The 19,005-nt window shown below is 36.7% G+C and overlaps 1 protein-coding gene across 4 annotated transcripts in view; it reads left to right on the top strand.

Moving 5' to 3' along the window:
- Window positions 1-19,005, top strand: part of kcnma1a (potassium large conductance calcium-activated channel, subfamily M, alpha member 1a) — a 180,017-nt gene that overhangs the window by 73,529 nt on the left and 87,483 nt on the right. The gene's annotated exons all lie outside the window — the stretch shown is intronic.

Here is a 19,005-nt window from a genome sequence, read left to right as displayed (position 1 = left end):
TTCAAAACAAGATATGGACACATTAATTGGCACATTTTTATTGCTGCAATATAGAAAAATATGACCGGTTTGATTTATGTAATTATTATTCATGCATAATAAGAATGATTTCCGCTAATAATGCCCATGACAACAGCATGACTGGCACCCAGTATTAACAGCTGTGGGCAACAGAAGATCCTTCTGTACATCACTCACTCATTATAATACGCAAATAAAACTGGCTGCCAGTAATTATTAAGGCTCCGTTGAAGTTCATGATAATGCCTAATAATTACAATGATAATTTTTTGTTGTTGTTAATTTCCTAAACTTACTAAAGTAAATGTGTCTAAACTCTTGTCATACACTCTTAAAAAATAAAGGTTCCAAAAGGAACAGCGATGCCATAAAAGAACCATTTAATTCTTACACACCTTGTCTACACCGGATGTGACCATTGAACGATCCAAATTAATTTGTCCTTCCTATGAGAAGTATCGCGAGTGCTTGACGTATGTCATAAATAGAATGAAGCATCAGTTTACTGTCAGGAATTTGCTGAATCACGTCGTGTTGTGCCGCATCCAGTGTAGACAACATCACTGATAATCCGGGTTCTGTTGTCTTTTGTTGCATTGCATCGTGCCGCTCCTGTCCGGTGTTGACTGGTTGTTAGTGTGAACAACATTTTAATAATCCAAAGAACCTGTTTTTATAATAAAGAACCTTTAGAACAGTGGAAAGGGTCCACGAATCTTCTTCATGGAACCATCAATGCCAATAAACAACCTTTATATTTAAGACTGTATGATGCTGGTCTTCAGATTAGAGGTCTTCACGACTCCAAAAATTTGTACCCGAAGAGACCCGTAAATGTGCTACGTGGAACAGACCCAGACCAGTGCAGAACCAAGAAATGCCATAAATATACTACCCGCAACCGACACGGACCCGTCTATTATTTAAAAGTTGGCCGGGAAGACACAGACCCGACTGGACCCGATCGGGACAGCAAATTGCTATTAACAAGTCAGGACAGCAAATTGCTATTAACAAGTCAATAAACAAGTTGTGAAAATAAAACCTTGTCTTACCTAATGTTAGTAGCCTTCTCCATTGTACCTGACTGCAATGCATACCATCCTCCTTGCCAAGAGTTATTCCATCCTCCATCCATGTTATTCCTCTCTTGTCGATTGAAAGAGCATGCTTAATCCACTCATTATTCCAATTTCAAAAGTCCACTTGTTGTCATGGTGACGGATGACAAATGTGAAAAAAGAAAATTGTATCTCAAGTCAATTCAGACTTTGACTGTTTGCCCTTAACTAAAATAATTATTGCTGTAATATAAATATGTAAATATATAAATATATTGCTGTAAAAATAATTTGAGCGTCATAAAAAACATGAATGTGACAGTTCATCTCAGATTTTGTTGCTGATTTGAAATATGTTATTTAAATGTGAGTGTGCAAGGCTGCAAGCAGTTTTTGAGAGTTGAAGTTTGTTTGCATTTACTGTTGCTCACAACAGGTCCTCGGGTCTTGGATCCTCCATGTGGTCCTCTACTTCAGATATCTTGGGACATGTTGAACCTCAAGCTCTAAGAGTTTGGCTCTGAGACTATGTAAAGAGTTTTCATGGAGAATGAACGAACACAAGGAACATGAAGTCATTTTATTGCCCTTCCTTCTGGATGTGGAGTAAGTGAGCAGTGGTCTGGATGCTGAGTGTGGATGTTCATGCTGAATGTTGAGTGTAGAATCAGCACGCTATGCATGATTCATAATTCAGTAAGCGCTAATGACAGTTGACACAGTGACTCAATCTCCCAACAGTGAATACACTACAGCACTCATATCTTACAAACTCACACACTTTCTCTGGGGTTGGATACACAACTTACCTTTAAACGAGCCGTCTTCTGGGTTATTTATAGCTCACATTTGCAGCTGTTGCATAGACATCAGTGTGTTTACATTAATTTTGGGGATTACAGTATGACTTTTTTTTTTTTTATTAAAACATTGTAGGTATGTATCCAGGACAAATAATTTAGGAGAACTTGCATTTTACTGCATTTTAGTGACATTTTGTGTACATATTTACATGTTAATGTGATGATATTCTCTGTAGCATTGCATAGGCCAGAGTGTCCATTAATGTGTATGTGTGTGTGTGTGTGTGTGTGTGTGTGTGTGTGTGTGTGTGTGTGTGTGTGTGTGTGTGTGTGTGTGTGTGTGTGTGTGTGTGTGTGTGTGTGTGTGTGTGTGTGTGTGTGTGTGTGTGTGTGTGTGTGTTTATGGGATCTTACCCTAGGCTGTGGCAGGAATAGCTCTGACACGGTGACAGAAGGCCAGAGAAACATGGCTGCTGCCGCTCGCAAATCTCAGCAGGGAAATGTCACACGTTTCCTCCCTGATTTCAACACACATGAACGCACAAATACGTACACAGCCCGACGCTGAGAAGCAAAACAGCCCTTTCCCTGGATGTGCACACATTTACAAATTAATCACTTTCTGACATCCTTAATTAAAGTAGTCTGCTAACTCCACACTCGAAGAAAAGTCCATAAAAATAGGGTCAGTATACTTTGTTAGTATATAGGGATGCTAATGATTAATCAACGTGAAAGACGAGTCACGATATATGAGAGCTTAAAGTACAAAAACAAACTAAAATGCCATGGTTACGATTAAGTTTTATGTCACATTTGCTTTTGTTAACACTATCTGGTAGGTTTAGGGTTTAGTGTAGGTGTACGTTATTTTGAAACTTGATGAGGCATTAAAGTAACAACATGTAACTTTTCAACCTTCATAATATATTTCCAAGACCCTTGTGATAGTACATCGACTTACAGTAGGTTGAATGAGACGTCTGCCAGAGCCTGACGGGGTCTGTATCGCTTTTACTGGCACAATGTAACTTCGGGGTGCGGGTAGTAACCAGCGCTCAAAAAGAACTACAAAATTCGACTGCTTTACGGCATACGTCACTTTGCCCACCACTTCCTCAAATGTGGCCAACCAGCGCGTTTGTTTTCGTACTGTACGTCTGTTTTCGTCATGGCTGAAGCAGCAGCGAAACGTAAGAAGTCCAAAGTTTTGTCGGAGTAGAGTCGGAAGAGGAAAAGGGAGAGTGATAAACTGAAAGGCAGGACGAGGATCAATATTGGTCGAGCGTTTGCTCGCTGGCGTTAGCTTATGGAGGAGGAGAGTTACCAGACCGATGCTGACTTGGCCGTCATGCTGTTGAACTAGTAAGTAACTGTAAATTGCTTGCATACTATCTTTAGTTTTTCTAATCTGTTGTCTGCCTGGCTACGTTACGGAAACTATCTGGTCCTCCATTTATCTTCATGAATCAGCTAGAAGATGAGCGAATTATCAATCTGGTAGCTAGTAAACACTAACATGGTAGTTTTAGATGGTTAGGATGCTATCGCTATCATTCTCGTTCAGATTTGAGCATTGCAATCGACATGCAAATCGCAAATGTTTGAGTTAAAATGTTTAGTCTACTAAACATGTATAAATTATGAAAGGGGGAAGATTAATAATATTATCATTGCCCATATGAAAAAAACCTGCATGCTTCATATACAGTAACCGTAAATCATTTTACGACAGCGGTAATGGACAATTCCGCTTCCAACCTGTAGGGCGACCGCAGAGGAAAAGTTCCATGTTGTTGCTTTAATATTTTAGCGCCACTCAGAACTGCAGTGATGCGTACAAACTCTGACGTAATAAAACGTTTGCCATATTCACGTTCATCTGTTCCAGAAAAAAACTAAACACGCTTTTACCGCCACTCGCTGACATTTCACTTTGAAACTGTCGCGAAACGTGCACGACGCAACGTATTTTGTGTTTTGCTAAAATGTTGCCACAGGTAAGTTTTTCGAATGAGCCTGGGCTGTCTATATGTATTAATGTCTTCAAGCCATCCTGAGGATTCACTTTACCATGTTCATGTACAGAGACTCATGTGAATGTTGAAGTCAGCAGGACTCAGTGGCATCTGGGCCCTGAAAAAAAAAAAAAATTGAACATACTGATATCAAGAGAAAGGCCTGCACGATTTTGGGAATACATTTTAGATTTTTCTGGTTAAAATTGCTTTTTAAAATTCACAGAATACACACACACACACACACAAATGTTTCCAACAATATATAATATAATGAACACCAGGTTTGTTGTGCCTTGTAGGCATAGTTTATGCGCAGTGCTGCATAAAATAATAAAATAACAATAACCTATAGCAGCCTGTAAATCTTCCAAAAGATTTCTGTAACAAATAAGCTAGAGAAAAATATATTGATTATCATATGTTACTTCAAATGTTTCCATTCGTTATGATGATATGAAATGAGATGATAGTAAAAACATGAAGCCGTTTGGTGCGTTTTGCTTTTCAAACGCGATCACGTTCCAAAATATGATACATTCAAACGCGATCGCAATCCAAAATATGAAACATTATGGTTACCATATACATATCTACGTTTGAGCAGATATCCACAAACACAGTAACAGTAAACACGGGTCTAAATATTATAATATTCACCATATATCTAGCTGCAGTTATAACAATAACAAACTAATATGTAAGAATTTCTTACCTTACATCTTTCTTGTCTTCAAATCGTGTTCTTCTTCTTCTGAGGTAAATCCAATGTAAGCTCACAGCGCATCTTTCAAACTCGACGAAAAGCTGAGACTTGTGAAGTTTTTTCGTGCTTTGTTTTTGAGGTAATGAGCGCGTTCGCGTTCCATGTGGAGATTTGCATGTGAATCTCTTTTTTGCGCGCGTGGGCGTGGTCAAATTAAAAATAATGAGCAAGCGTTTGAGATACTGGACATCTTGTTGGTTTTATACAAATTACTTAAACAGAAAATATTTGTTTTCAGTTTGAATCCGATCATTTAAAAGTACACACTTAAATGTTTATAAAGGTATATGGCTCATAAATGTGTGACAAGTATTCGCTGAGTTTTGTTTCAGTTTATAGACGTGCTCAAGAAAAAAAAGTTTACCGCAATGGGGAGGCAGAAAGCACACCCTGTTTGTTTTCTTTATTTTACAAAAGCACAATGTTTTGATTTGATTGTAAGTGGACACATACAAAAGTAGAAATATCACAGATTCTTTTTTTATATTTCTTTTTTCTATATGACCATAAATGACGGAGTAATTTAAGTTTATTGTGCTAAAATGTGACGAAAATCCAGCAAAACGCGCGGGCGCGTTTGTCGACCCCAGTGGGTTAATCATTCAATTGGCCAAACGGATAGCACACAGACTTGCCTCGCTGTTTAGTAACTTATAGTATTTTTTTAATAATTGTAATTTAGTAATTTTAGATATTTTCAATGACTAAATTACAGTGTCACAAACTATATTCCAAAAGAAACTGTATTGTTTGTCTGTCCGAATGTATTAATTTATTCAAAAATGCAATTAATAATTAAAAAATATACATTCAATTTTTTGGGTTAAATATTACCGAAATGAATACTTTCATTCAGCAATAATGCATTAAATTGATCAAAATTGTCAGTAAATGCTTTTACATTGTTACAAAAAATCTATTTTCAATCTAATTCATTCAATCATGTGACACTGAAGATTGAAGTAATGATGCTGAAAATCCAGCTTTGCATCACAGGAATAAATTACATTTTAAAATATATTATAATATAAAACGTTATAATTTTAATATTTCATAATCATAATGATTTAATAATATTACAGTATTTACTGTATTTTTGATCAAATAAATGCAGCCTTGGTGAACATATTTGTCAATGACCCATGTTTTAAACCTTTATGTTTCCTGCCTGTAGCAAGCATCATTGTGAATCAAGCTGTGGCTTGCTGTGAGAGATAATATATAAATATATACAGTATATACATATATACAGTATATGTGTATATACACCAGAGCAATTAGCCCTAGAAGCCTTGGCAATGATAAAGCACAGCTCGCGTCATCTTTCTTGGAGATGTACATGCTTGATCTCACGTCCTTGTGAGGCAGCGGGTGACCTGTTTGGCTGCTCCACAGGGAGCCAGTCTGAATTCTGGTCACATACTTTTACATCCTCCCACCTCTGAGCTGGACCAATCACATCAGCGCTCGTTCTTTCTCACTGATGACGGGGGCTTGTGAAGCACCTCTTTAATATTCCATGGCTTTGAAGTCAGTCAAGGTCACCAAAACAACACTGCGCTTCATCTTTGTGACAAGGTGCCTCATCCTATCAACTGCAGGTCGGCGGTGTCCTCTTTCAGAGATCATCTCAGTTTGACACATCATTTTCCTACATGTCAACCTGTCTGTGCTCTCTTCAATATCTGCCGTCAGCCCGCATTTTAGATAAGCTCAATACTGGGACATCTGACGGCTGCTTGTTTCTCATCTGTCTGGATGGTTCAAATAATTTAAACCGTTATCGAAGGAAAAATAAGGGTCCAGGGTCTGTTTAGAAGCTCATATTTTGCAATAAATTGAGCATGTCAGAGATCCGAAGATTGTTTTTGGTGCTGAGGCTTATGGAGAATCTGACGCTGTAGATCAGATAACTAAATCAGCTGCATCCCAAGCATGTCACAATAGAGCTATGGATCTGATGATGATCACTGGCCTGTAATTTGTGCCGTCTCAAAATGACATGCCGGACGCCACATGGAAAATGGCATGTGGCTTATTTGGACTCGATTCTTGTTTTCATGTGCACAAGGCCATTAATCCTGAAAGATCTTGGCCATGTTAAGTGCGGGCAGCAGTGCAGTGAGAACCAAATGCTGGGAATTCTCCGCGCCATGGACCTGGGCCACTGTCGGATGCCCAGATGTTCCCCTTGAACTGCTGTCGATTCATCTGTTGTTTCTGTCCTCGCTATAAATCAACTGTCTCTGAGATAAAGTTGGTCTGTCCCACCCGACTTGGAGTGTTAATTGTACAGGGGCCATTTGCACCTCTAGTTTCAGGACATCGATGAAGCCACTTGTATTTATTGCATCTGTCAGGCCAAAGCTGTCAGTGGATGGATGCTTTATTTACAGCAACGTTTTTGCAGTTTCTCAGAAATGTAGCTGCCAAATGAGCGGTATTGGCTAAGATTTTGCTGAAGGTGTTAGCCATTGACTTTGGCTGTGAGTGCTGTGCAGGATGTAATGTTAGTGATGACTGTAGGCTGTAGTTTTTGGAAACCGAGAAAAAAAAAATCAATATGAAAAACTAGTCACATGAAATTTGGTGCCAAAGGATTCATGTGTTGTGTTGTGTTATACCTTATGGTGCAAGACTTTAGTTTTTTCAATTTAAGTTTGAACCTCTGAGATAAAAAAAAAAGAAAGAAAAATGTTTTCAATGGCCCCTTTATGAAGTTTACCTTTTATAAATTTGATTAACTTTATATTTACATTTATTATTTAAACATTTCTTAATTTTAATATACATTTCTTACATTTAATTTATTTTTCTTAAAAAAATATTTTGAGTAGGCAAGATTAATTATTTTAATGGCCCACTAAAGTGGCTTGCAACGCGCAGCTTTGTATGATGCATTGACGTAATTTCCACTGAAACAGGAAATTATATATACTGTATGAAGAAAAGAAACATAAAATTAATCAAATTCATAAAAGGTAAACTTCATAAAAGGGCCATTGAAAACATTTTATACATATATACTGTATATATGAAGAAAAAGAAACAGATGGCAGACAGTGCGTAACATTACAACGTGTTTACTGATTGGTTTACTGATTGGTTTATAATGTTCAACCCGTCGTAACTGATGCTACCTAAGCAACCAATCAAAAGTCAATCTAGCAATGTATGGGCTCATTTCGCAGCCAAAAATTATGCTAATAGGTTTCTTTGGAAAATAATCTCTTTAATGCGTACATATAATGAATGCATGATGGGAATATGGCTGTGTGGTGTTCAGTACACTAGTAATAATAGTAGCATTTTGCAACATTACAGAATAATACATTTTGTCACAGTGTACAGTTGCTCACAGGTCCTAAATCTGGAGGATGCAGCTGAGTGGTGGATATGGAAATAGAATAAGAGAGACGAACGTGTGTACTTGAATGAAATGAGTGAGCTGACGTGGATGTGGTCCTCTCAGTGTCTCTGTGCTTTGGAGGGTCTGACTTCAGAATACCTTTCTCATCAGTACAATGTCCTGTCCATAGTGCTAACTCACCACTAGACAGATAAGACAGCAGCCCCTCTGCTGAGCTTCAAGAGGTCATGATGCTGTTTGCCTGAATAAGACTTTATAAGGGTTTGGCCCTTATGTTTCTTTCTATGTGGGGACAGATGGGATACATGTTTAAGAACAACTCCAGGCTTAATTAAATCGAAGGATTCAAACTGTCTGGCAATTTGATTTGCAGATTTGCCGTTTGACATTAAGTAACAACCCAGCACAGTGCCAAAATTAGTATTTATTAGAGGTCGACCGATATGGGTTTTTCAGTTGAAATGTACTGTATCCCCAAATTGTTTTAGTGATATAACACATTTTAAGTACGTTTTTCAAATTTGAATGTAAATAAAGCAGCTAAATCTCAAACCTCTGGATAATCATCTGTTTAAAAAAATATATATGTTTTTCTGCAAAATGCATGCAGTTTTGTTTTTTAACTGCCAAAGGACCAAACGTTACATAGTGTGCCATTAATGCAGTGGCTTAGCTGTGGAATTGACTTCTGAATCTAAAAAGCAAAAAAAGGTCTAATTTCTTTCAACGGCAATAGCACACCTCTCTCAAACACAACGATGTTGAATTTGCTTTCTGTACGTGAGCAGATTAATTCAATTCGATGGTAGGTTTCACTCCGGCACCCCAGGAATATATTTATGTTGTTTATATGTCTATCTGCTATCTGCTCTAAAACCCAGCGTCTTCACAAATCAATGCTGTGTTTCCCACTGAGAGGGTAATTGGAAGACAGTGTCCAGTAGGTGCCATTTCCCATGGAGTCAGGTGGTGAATTATTCACCAGTCCACACGGCAAACAGTGCGCTCACTCAAGATATTGCTTCCTGACTGTGCGTCTGCATTTGAATCAGATGGGTCATGCTAAAGACATTTTTTATCCCTTGAGCTGTGTACAGTGGCTTACCACTTGATTATTTACATAATTAAAGCATTGGCATTGCATCGGGGAGCTTGTGTTTGTGTGGGCAGCCTGGCTGAATGATAATATTTGTGTTGTGATGCTCGGTATGTGCTCATAAATATGGAATTCTGGCAGGTGTGCTGATCTGAGGTAAACTGATTATTTAATTGTGTGGTTTTTTGTTTATTGCTGTTGTTTTTCAATTGGCCCCAGGAGGTTGTTTACCCAGGTTAATGAGAATTGAAGTGAAACTTAACATATACATTTTCAATTTAATCTCGTAGCCAATTGATGCACACATATCTGTGGTTGTGATTGGACGGTGTGAGGACTGTGGTTAGGTTATTAATCCTCAGTTTGATGCTTGTGTTGTCTGATTGACGTGACTGGACCTCATCAGGTTCCTGCAGGGTTCCTCCCATGTGGTTTTAAGCGAGTTGGTTGATCAGTTGCTCTGTGGTGTCTCCTGTGGAAACCTGCCGTTAAACACAGTCATATTGTTGTGTTAGCATTTTTCTAAATGCACTGAACTGAAAAATATGTTTTGGCTCATCATGTTCTGGATCTGTATGTTCTTACAAAGATGACATTTTAACTGGTTCAACTTTAGATTATTAACTTGCTTGAGTACTCAGGAGTGTTAGTTGGTTGCTATGGTGTTACTATGCTGCATTTATTTGAGCAACAATACAGTAAAAACAGCAATATTGTAAAATAATATTATAATTTAAAGTAATTATATAGTTACAAATGTAATTTAATCATGTGATGGCAAAGCTTAATTTTCAGCAGCCATTGCTTATTTACTCAGTGTCACATGACCTTTCAGAAATTATTCCAGTATGCTGATTTGGTGTTTAAGAAACATTTTTGTATTTGTGAAGATTAATATTTTGGTGGAAATTGTGCATTTTTTTAAGGATCTTTTAATGAATAGATATAGGATCTTTTTAGAATAGTTCTAAAGAGCAGCATTTATTTGAAATATTTTTTTTTTTTTAGTTGAATGCCATCAATGTAATGCATGTAGCTACTTACATGTTTCTTAACATAATTTTGTTTCAGAAGCATTAAAACTCAAGACATTAAGGGAAAATGGAAAAAGAAAAGTATTTAGAAACAAAGTTTAGTACATTAAAAACATTTATACCATTAATACACTCACAATAATCTTAAACTAAAAAACAATGAAAACAAACAAATAAAATAAAACATGTCACTGAATATTGACAACATTGAGGAATATTGTTTGTAGCAAATAGTTGAAAGTAAATTAAATATTTTTTGTTGATCACTTTTGATGCACAATCTATTGTGTATAGTGTTGTCATAATACTGGAATTTCCAACTTAAAAAATATCGACATTCGATACAATTTTCGATACCTCAGGGAAAACTGCTATATGTACCGCCATACGGTTAATTTGTTATCTCATAATCTTTTGATAATTTGGGTCATTTTGTTGTAATAGCTTACACACAGCACAGGGAGGTTTTATTTTAAACGTTGAATTTACAAAACAAGACAAGTAAACAGTCAGTAATAAAATATGAACAATAAAAATAGTAATGCAAATGATAGTACAAATAAATACAATACAATAAATAGACAAATTAAATAAACATGGCTGTAAGCTTTTCAGGTGTTTTTTTATAAAAACGAAAGTAAACAAATGTAAAATAACACTGAATAATTTTTATTGTAAAAAATAAATACAGATTAATGATCACTGTTAAAGTTACAAAAGTTATTCAGTTAAGAGCAGTGAGTGATTTTCTCTTTGTCTTTTGTTCTCTGATTAACATGATAGACAGCAACAAGTTTATAGGCTGCCGTCACTTTAAGAGCTAATGCATGGATCAAGTGAACTGTTACACAATATACATTTTCTTTCAACTATTTACGTTCCAAAACTGAATGTATTTACCTGAATACTCACCAAGACTGCCATTTTGACATCATTTTGTATTTATTTGACCATTTAAGTGCAATACGCCACAAAAAAGAAGCCAAGGTGATACTCGCTAGCTGTCTGAGAGGCGGCTTTATTAGAGCGCCGATACTGCATCGATGATGCAGAAAAGGAGTATTGGAACCCTTTCAGATATTTCAGTATCGATACACATAATGTAAAGTAAAGTGAAGACTAATTGGCATGCAACAAGTTGTTTAATAGGGTTAAGGATTTGTTCAGATCAGATCGTCAATTATATGGATCTAATATAATTTCAATGCTTTTTGTTGTCGGGGTAGAGATCCTTTTGTTCACATATATTATTAATATACTTCTTATATGTTGTCAAACCACAATACAAGCTTCACTCTTATCGTGTGAAACACTGCATCACTCTTACATCACAACACCCGTATCATTATTCTCAGAGGGCTGGCCATTTTTGCCAACACATTTAAAAGCACTTGTCATCCTGACTTTGAACTTTCAAGAATGTCTTTTGAAAGACCATGTATCTATTAGATAATCATGGTGGAATAATGAGGAACGCAAATTCAGATTTTGCAGCAGTTTTTAGATTTGTACTTTAAAGCTTTGAAGGTGGGAATCTCGTACATCACTTGGTATCACCGCTGTAGCGGGGAAACAGTGTTTCTTCGGCTCATTTGCATGCCATTTCATCTGAACTACACAACTTGCTTTTTTGGTTTTTCTCTCAATATCTGCCACTAATATGAAGAGACTCATCTGCAGGCTGGCTACATCACCTGTCAGCTAAATTATTCATGGGATCTGTTAAAGTGCACTTTTGAAGGGGCTTGCCAAGAGGCAGAGAGAAGTCAAAATGCCCTAATTAGAATTCAGTTGCACCAACACAGAGAAAGGATGTGAACTCGATTGAAAATGTGTAGGAATTTGTCACATGAAATTGTGTGTGTGTGTGTGTGTGTGTGTGTGTGTTTATTTGTATTTGTGAGTCATTGTGTAGTTCTAGTTCTGAAAGTGGATCAACCTATGTATTCCGTTAAGTGTGTGTGTGTGTGTTTGTGAGTCATATTTCAGGCCATGACTGTACTGGGCCATGTGAGAAGCCTTGGATCCAGATTCATCCTTTACTCGGTCTGTAAACACCAGTTTCATGATGCAATTTGAAACGGTACAAAGCAGACACCATGCTATATTTAAAACAATAATTCTTTAGCACCTGTGTTCCCTCTTGTAATGGGTTATATGAGGAGCAGTATGCACATATATGCTTAGCTGTTAAGGTCATAATATTGAGTAAGTAACATGATGTTTAATTAATTTATTTCGGATCTAATAATTTATTGAATACATTAAGATGCAATTCATACAATGACTTGAATAAAATAAAATAAAATAAAAATAAATGTTTAGATTTTTGAGGGACATTTTTGGGTGGTACAACTCTCCTGATATAATCGTTTATTAATTGTTCTTTTATTTAAATAAATGAAGTTCTTGGAAAGTAAACCTTTTTTTGTTTTTAATTGCACTGCTTCTCTTGATGCTCGTTTGCATCTTTGAAAAACTTTCAGATATCTGATCATTTGACCTCATGACATAGCAAGGTCTGTTTAAATTGTATAATATGATTTATAATTTATAATATTTGCAAAAAAGACAAAAAAAAAATAATAATTAAGCTGCATTCAATGTGTGAGGAAAATGTCATTGCTTTTTGCTTGATGGTTACTAATGCTGCACGATTAATCATATCGCAATCGCGATGTCAAGCCTATGCAATTATATGCTGCGATTTTATGAAATAAATAAATGCATGTGTGGTAGGGCTGGACCCGAATATTCGTTCGGTGGGTTGGTATTCGATTTGAAAATCTGACATTCGAATATCCGTTTTTTTGTTTTTTTTTTATGCACACCTGGAATCCCAGTGAAACGGTTCTCATTCGCGCTTGAATAAGGCCGGCGACACACTGGCTGCATGGCGTGTCCGTTTTTATTTCGGCTCCCATGTTAACAGGTTGGAGTTTGCACACTGCCTGCATGAGACACGCGGAAAACGTGTTCCAGCAACGGGAGTGTTCTCTGGCTAGAGCACAGAACAGCGGAGTTTGTATGGACCGAAGTGCATGCCTGAGCTTGTGTTTTGGGTTAAGTTGCGTTGCTTTGACATTGTGGAAAATAGAATAATAGAAACAAAATGTTTTATCTTTTTACCCGTTATTATCAATCTAAATTAATCTAGTTTTTAATTTAACTTAATTTCGTTTTTCTTTATTTATATTTCGTTTTTCTTTATTTAAATCTACCCTTTACTGTGTCAGTAATTTGTTAGTCAGAAAAATATTAGACTACCTTAAAAGTATTGCTTAAGTTAACAGACATGTGTGTGTGCGTTTTATATCACTAGTGCAGTGTCCGTTCTCGGAGCATATAAGCCATTCCCACGTGAGGTGTGCCGCTTTCCGCTCGCGCTGTTCTGTAGTTTACTAAAAGTTTATTAATTCTGAACGTGTCGCGTCTCGCGTGTCTATCTATATTGCACCAAAATCGTCACTGCACTCCCTTGTGAAGTCGATTGGATGAACGGTTGTCGAAATAATCAAAATGCAAACGGACATACAGACACATAGAGATTCCTGCCTTTATTAGAGAGAAGAATATGTTCAGCACCCTCTCTCCTAAGCTTCAAATATTCGATGTTCATTACTACCGAAGCTTCGAAGCTCAAAAAATGGTATTCGGACCAGCCCTAATGTGTGGACATGACAACCCATTCTCTCTGAGAGCTGTTTGCCCATTTTCTACACCGCTTATAAAAAGAAGACCAGTCAGTTTCAGTTTAGGCAGTGGCACGTATGGTCACGTCATGACTTTTTCCGGCAGTGCGGAGAACAGGTGAAGATGATGCCGAGCAGACGGACACTGAACTGGTGGCCAGAAAAAAATCTACTTCTGTTATATGACGATATTTTGACTATAAGATAACCGACACTGAGCAGAGAGAGCAGGGCTGCCAAATCTCACTCATTCAGCGTGAGACTCACGCAATTGACACTTTTCACACACTCTCACGCCACACATCCATTTTTTAACACAGAGAAAAATCGCGCAGCAAAGAGGACACTGACACCGCCAGACTAGACAGAGCAGGTTACTTATGATATAAAAAAAATCATCAGCTCTCAGATTCTGTTAATTTTATTATGAAATTCAAACAATGGCGTTTTGGCGCTTGTAAACGGGACGTGACAGGTCGTGGTCATGAACCGAACATCTCTTACTCTTTACTAGTTAATAGTAAATAGTTCATAGTAAATAAACACGAATGAACAATGTGTTAGGAACAAAGGTGTGCTGAAAGATACCGAAATGTTTATGCCTCATACATAATATCGATCAATCAGTGTTTTTCAGCCACGGAAAGAGGTCAATAAAACAGCTGGAGAACAATAACAATAAAACAGTAGTCTACCAGTCATTGTACCATGTAACATATTGTCACTGAACTTAACAAAATTCTGTTTAGTTACCAAATGTTTTGACAATCACAATAAACATCCTGCTTAAATGTCCCTGTTTGTCTGTACAGAATATTCAAAATATCTTATTTTTATGAACATACAAATGTTCTTATTTAATGTTCTATTTATTTTATACTGTTGTACTATTGAGACAATAACAAGTTTGCAGTAATGCAAAGATGTCATTATTTAATTTTGTATTTATTTGTAATTTTTGGCATTATCACTTATCTGTGTGTGCATTTTTCTTGAGAACTAAGCAAGTTGACTCATGAAACCATTTGTTTATTATATGGCTATCGCAATCGCATTATTGACCTCAATAATCGCAATATGACATTTTCCCCAAATCGTGCAGCCCTAATGGTTACACCACATGACATTTTTAGAGTCATTAATTTTAAACTTGTTGAAAATGGTTGTTTTTTAAAACCATATGAAAGCAAATACGAAAAATGAATACAAAGAAGTACATTTCTAAGGACTTGGCACGTGTGTTGAAAAGTATGTGCCATTGACTCATTTGCAATCAAATTTATGTTTGTTGTCATCTTTTTGGGAATGGCAGCAAAATCCTCCATATCCCAAAATCCTTCTCTCTTTGATGGGTTTGTACAGTATATGTTTGCGAATCCTTTGCTCCTCCAGTGCCGTAATTGTTGTAATGGGTTTGCAGAGAGCTTGTGTGGGAGATGGGCACAGTGCTGGCACCGACATTTCCAGATGAATAACTGGGTCAGTTTAAAGACGTTGTCTCTTATCGTCTCAGTTCATCAGGAGGCTCAAATGCTCAGCTTTTCAGTAACCAGCCACAGTGACAAATCCCACTATTCAGCTACAAGGAAGTGAGTGTTTGGTGGTATTTGTCTTTCATGGATTTATTCAACGCTATAGCTGAATTCTGTTTAAAGGCCTTTTCCTGTTTTAATTGTCAAGATATTTAGTCTTACCTACTGTAGGACTCAGCACAGCACTGAAGGCCCTTGATTCGGCCAGTCTGAATACACCCACAGAGCAAGCACACTGTGCCCTCTTGTGGAAGAAGTTAACTATGAAGTCAAATGGAGGACATTCGCCTTGAAATACGAAAACGGCATTAATGTGCTCCACCAGCATCTTTGATCAAAAGCAGCTCTTCTGAATAATGTTGGAGTGTGTAGCATCTCTTGCAGTGGGGGAGGAGTGTCTCTGCTTATCTTGAGCTGCACAGCTTCTCTTTCTCCAGCTGCTACTCACTGGAACTCACTATCACCCAGACAAAGAGGTCCAATTAAAAATGCATCTAGGTGTTTTCAAACTAGACAATGTGGGATATCAATCCAAATACAGGCTGCATGAAAATAATCAGCCTCTGGTCATCAATAATGGATGCAGAGATCCGGCTTCTTCAAGAGGTTTTGTTTATTGCTTTGACAGGATAATGTTAAGCTAAGCCAACTGCTTTATGAACTTGAAAAGAAGCCCTGTGTAAAGCAGTATGAGCATTGTTGAGGACCGCAGAGACAAAATGGTTCACCAACTGCTTTTTTAGGTCCTTCCAGGGAAATGTTTTTTTGAGTGTTTTTTTGTGTGTGGCAGCTTTACTTAATTTGCACGGTAAGAAGTTGCATACGCTACAGTTCAAAAGTTTGGGGTCAAATTCGTTTTTTGAAAAGTAATTCAGCAAGCATGCATTAAATTGATCAAAAGTGACAGTAAAGATTTTTGCATTGTTACAAAACTGTCTATTTCAAATAAATGCTGTTTGTTTGAACTTTCTATTCATCAACGAATCCTAAGAAGTAAAATCATCAACAAATCCTGAAAAAGAGTAAAATATATTAAATAAAATGAAACGTGCATAAAAGAATTCATGCAAAAAACAAACAACAACAACAACAACAGACATGATACCTTTCTTTCTTTTTTTTTGAGCATTTTGTAAGATGGTGTGTCCAGTTAAAAATGTTGTCAACTTTTATAAACGCATCACGTTTGGTTCAGTTTAATTTGGCACCTCATGAGGATCAGGGTAAACCCAGCGAAAAAAAAAAAAAGTATTTAATCGATTCTGAATACGATTTTTTTTTTAAATACCTTTTTTCCAAATAGTAACAGCTATGACAAAACACAGCACTGAACACTATACATAGAGGATAATTACTAACATTAGTTTCCATTGTACAATGATCAATTTGGTTAAATAATGTTTTAATTTGGTTAAATAATGTGTGTCATCTTAATTATATTAAAGTATATGTTGATAGATATTAATAAGAAATAACAGGAGGGTTATGGCTTTTTTTTTTTTTTTTGGATTTCACTGTTAGATGCTAAAATTATAACCATTAAATCATAACAACTACGTTATATAAAAAAAAAATTTATATGGAAAAACCCCCAATAATGAACAGCCTGAGTGATGTTAACATGACACGTAACATGATCCATGTTTGGTCCAGTTATTTTGTGCACAAGCACACAATGAATCATTGTGCCTGATAATACTGAAAAAGAGCTAATCGTTGGTGCAGAACCTGGCCGTGTGTAGAATTACTTCTCAAATAGACCCCTGCCACTGAACTCTTGAAGTAAGCCAGTATAGTTCTCCTCTGTTGGATACACAAACACCCTTTCTGGCAGCTACAGTTTCCAGTCTTTAATGTTTGAGATGTCCACTCTCCGGCCAATAGCCCTTTGGCCCTTAAGGGTCAAGAAGGGCCATTCACCTTACACCACACAAAGAGACTTTTCCATTCACCTCGAAACTTAACCTCGGCCAGTGACAGGACTTGTTCCATTTCCAGTTTTAGAGTGCCTAGAGTGTTCTTTGACACGCTTTTCAAGACAACTTTGATTGTGTGCTTTATTTAATCAGTACGGTACAAGAGGTTGTGTTCGATTGGTAATATAGTCACAGCTTAAGTTGTTAGCCTGGCCTAGGATGCCTGGTTTTTGAAAACAGTTACTGTGTAAAAGAACACATTATTTATTCAAATATTATTTATTACGGCAATTTCATGAGGTGCCAAATATGTAAACGGTACAGTGTTATTCTATGCGTGGTGTTCAGTGGGTGAACATGATTTCACCAAGTACAACATGCTCCTGTATCAACATCTTTGTTGATCCTGGAACAACATTACAATCAATCAACCAATCAGTTTTGAGGGACCAGTTTAGGCTTAGAACAAGGGTTAGGTAATCACACATCAGTTATTCACCTATAATTTCCCTCTGATTTTAGAGATAAGTAATGGATAGGGTTAGGTTTAGGGGCAAGGGTTAGGGCTAAAATTTCAAATAGGAGAACATGTGCAGTGATAGTGAACATGTTTCAAGTCATAAACTGTGTATTTCTGCATAGCTGGAATGCTGTATTGTCCAGTCAGAAGCCAGCACAGAAACTATGCATTTTATTATAAGATTTTAGCTACACTTTAGCTAGACTGTTTAAAATTTTTTGTTCATGCTTAATTGCTTATTGTAAACACTGATAGACTGTTCATTATTTTCAATATGGAAACTGGCAAACTGTAGCATGGATTAGAGATCTGAAACAAGAAGTTGCTTTAGAAGCGACCTCATTTAGTAGACTCAATAAGAAACAACAGTATAAATCTCATCATATTGCTTTTTTTTTTTTTTTTTTTGCTGTGCAGGGATTTTAAACTAATATGGTAGTCTGCCAAAAATCTACTTACTGGGTACTCCACATCTCTGCTCTTGAATCACAAGTGTTGCACAACTCTGCCTTTTCTTTGGTCTGCAGTTCAGATGCTATATTTCAGACAGATGTATACCGCGTATTTCGTTCAGTTTCTAAAGAATGTTCTAAAGAATAACAAGCATGTTATTCAAAGAAAACTATAGCTTTTGCATAGTATTTTTTTTTTTTAAATCAAACAGGTCCTAATTGGTAGCATCACAAATTATTTTGCTCACATAGGCTACACCATCACAAGTTCAAGTGAGCTGCAGGATTACCAGTGGCTTTTTATCAGACCGTTATAGTGGGACTGACAGGAAGTTATTGTGAATAGAGGGGGATGATGAAATTGGGACACGTTGCATGAAGACTCAAACCTGTGTTCCTCATATAAGCACCACAATTGAACATGCTGGGGTCATGTATTCTGCTGCCACATTAAATGTGATATGTAATTGTTACTAGGCACGTTCTATATCTCAGCATATATCTACTGTTTCCACAGTCAGATTACAGCAGAATGTCTGAACGCCTCACTGACAAATGAGTTCTACTAATAGTGACATTATCCCTGGTACTAGTGAATGTTAATGTTTTTGTAGAGCAGCTACGGTATTATATGGATATGGTTGTATGAATAATATAGTTCGCTATTGTTAGTGCACAGAAAATCATGTAATTATTTTGTAAGGGTGGTGATGAGTTTGTGCAT

Source organism: Scardinius erythrophthalmus (assembly GCF_964197995.2).
Source record: "Scardinius erythrophthalmus genome assembly, chromosome: 21".
In the NCBI taxonomy this organism is placed as follows: Eukaryota; Metazoa; Chordata; class Actinopteri; order Cypriniformes; family Leuciscidae; genus Scardinius; species Scardinius erythrophthalmus.
This window is presented reverse-complemented; position numbering and strand designations above follow the sequence as displayed.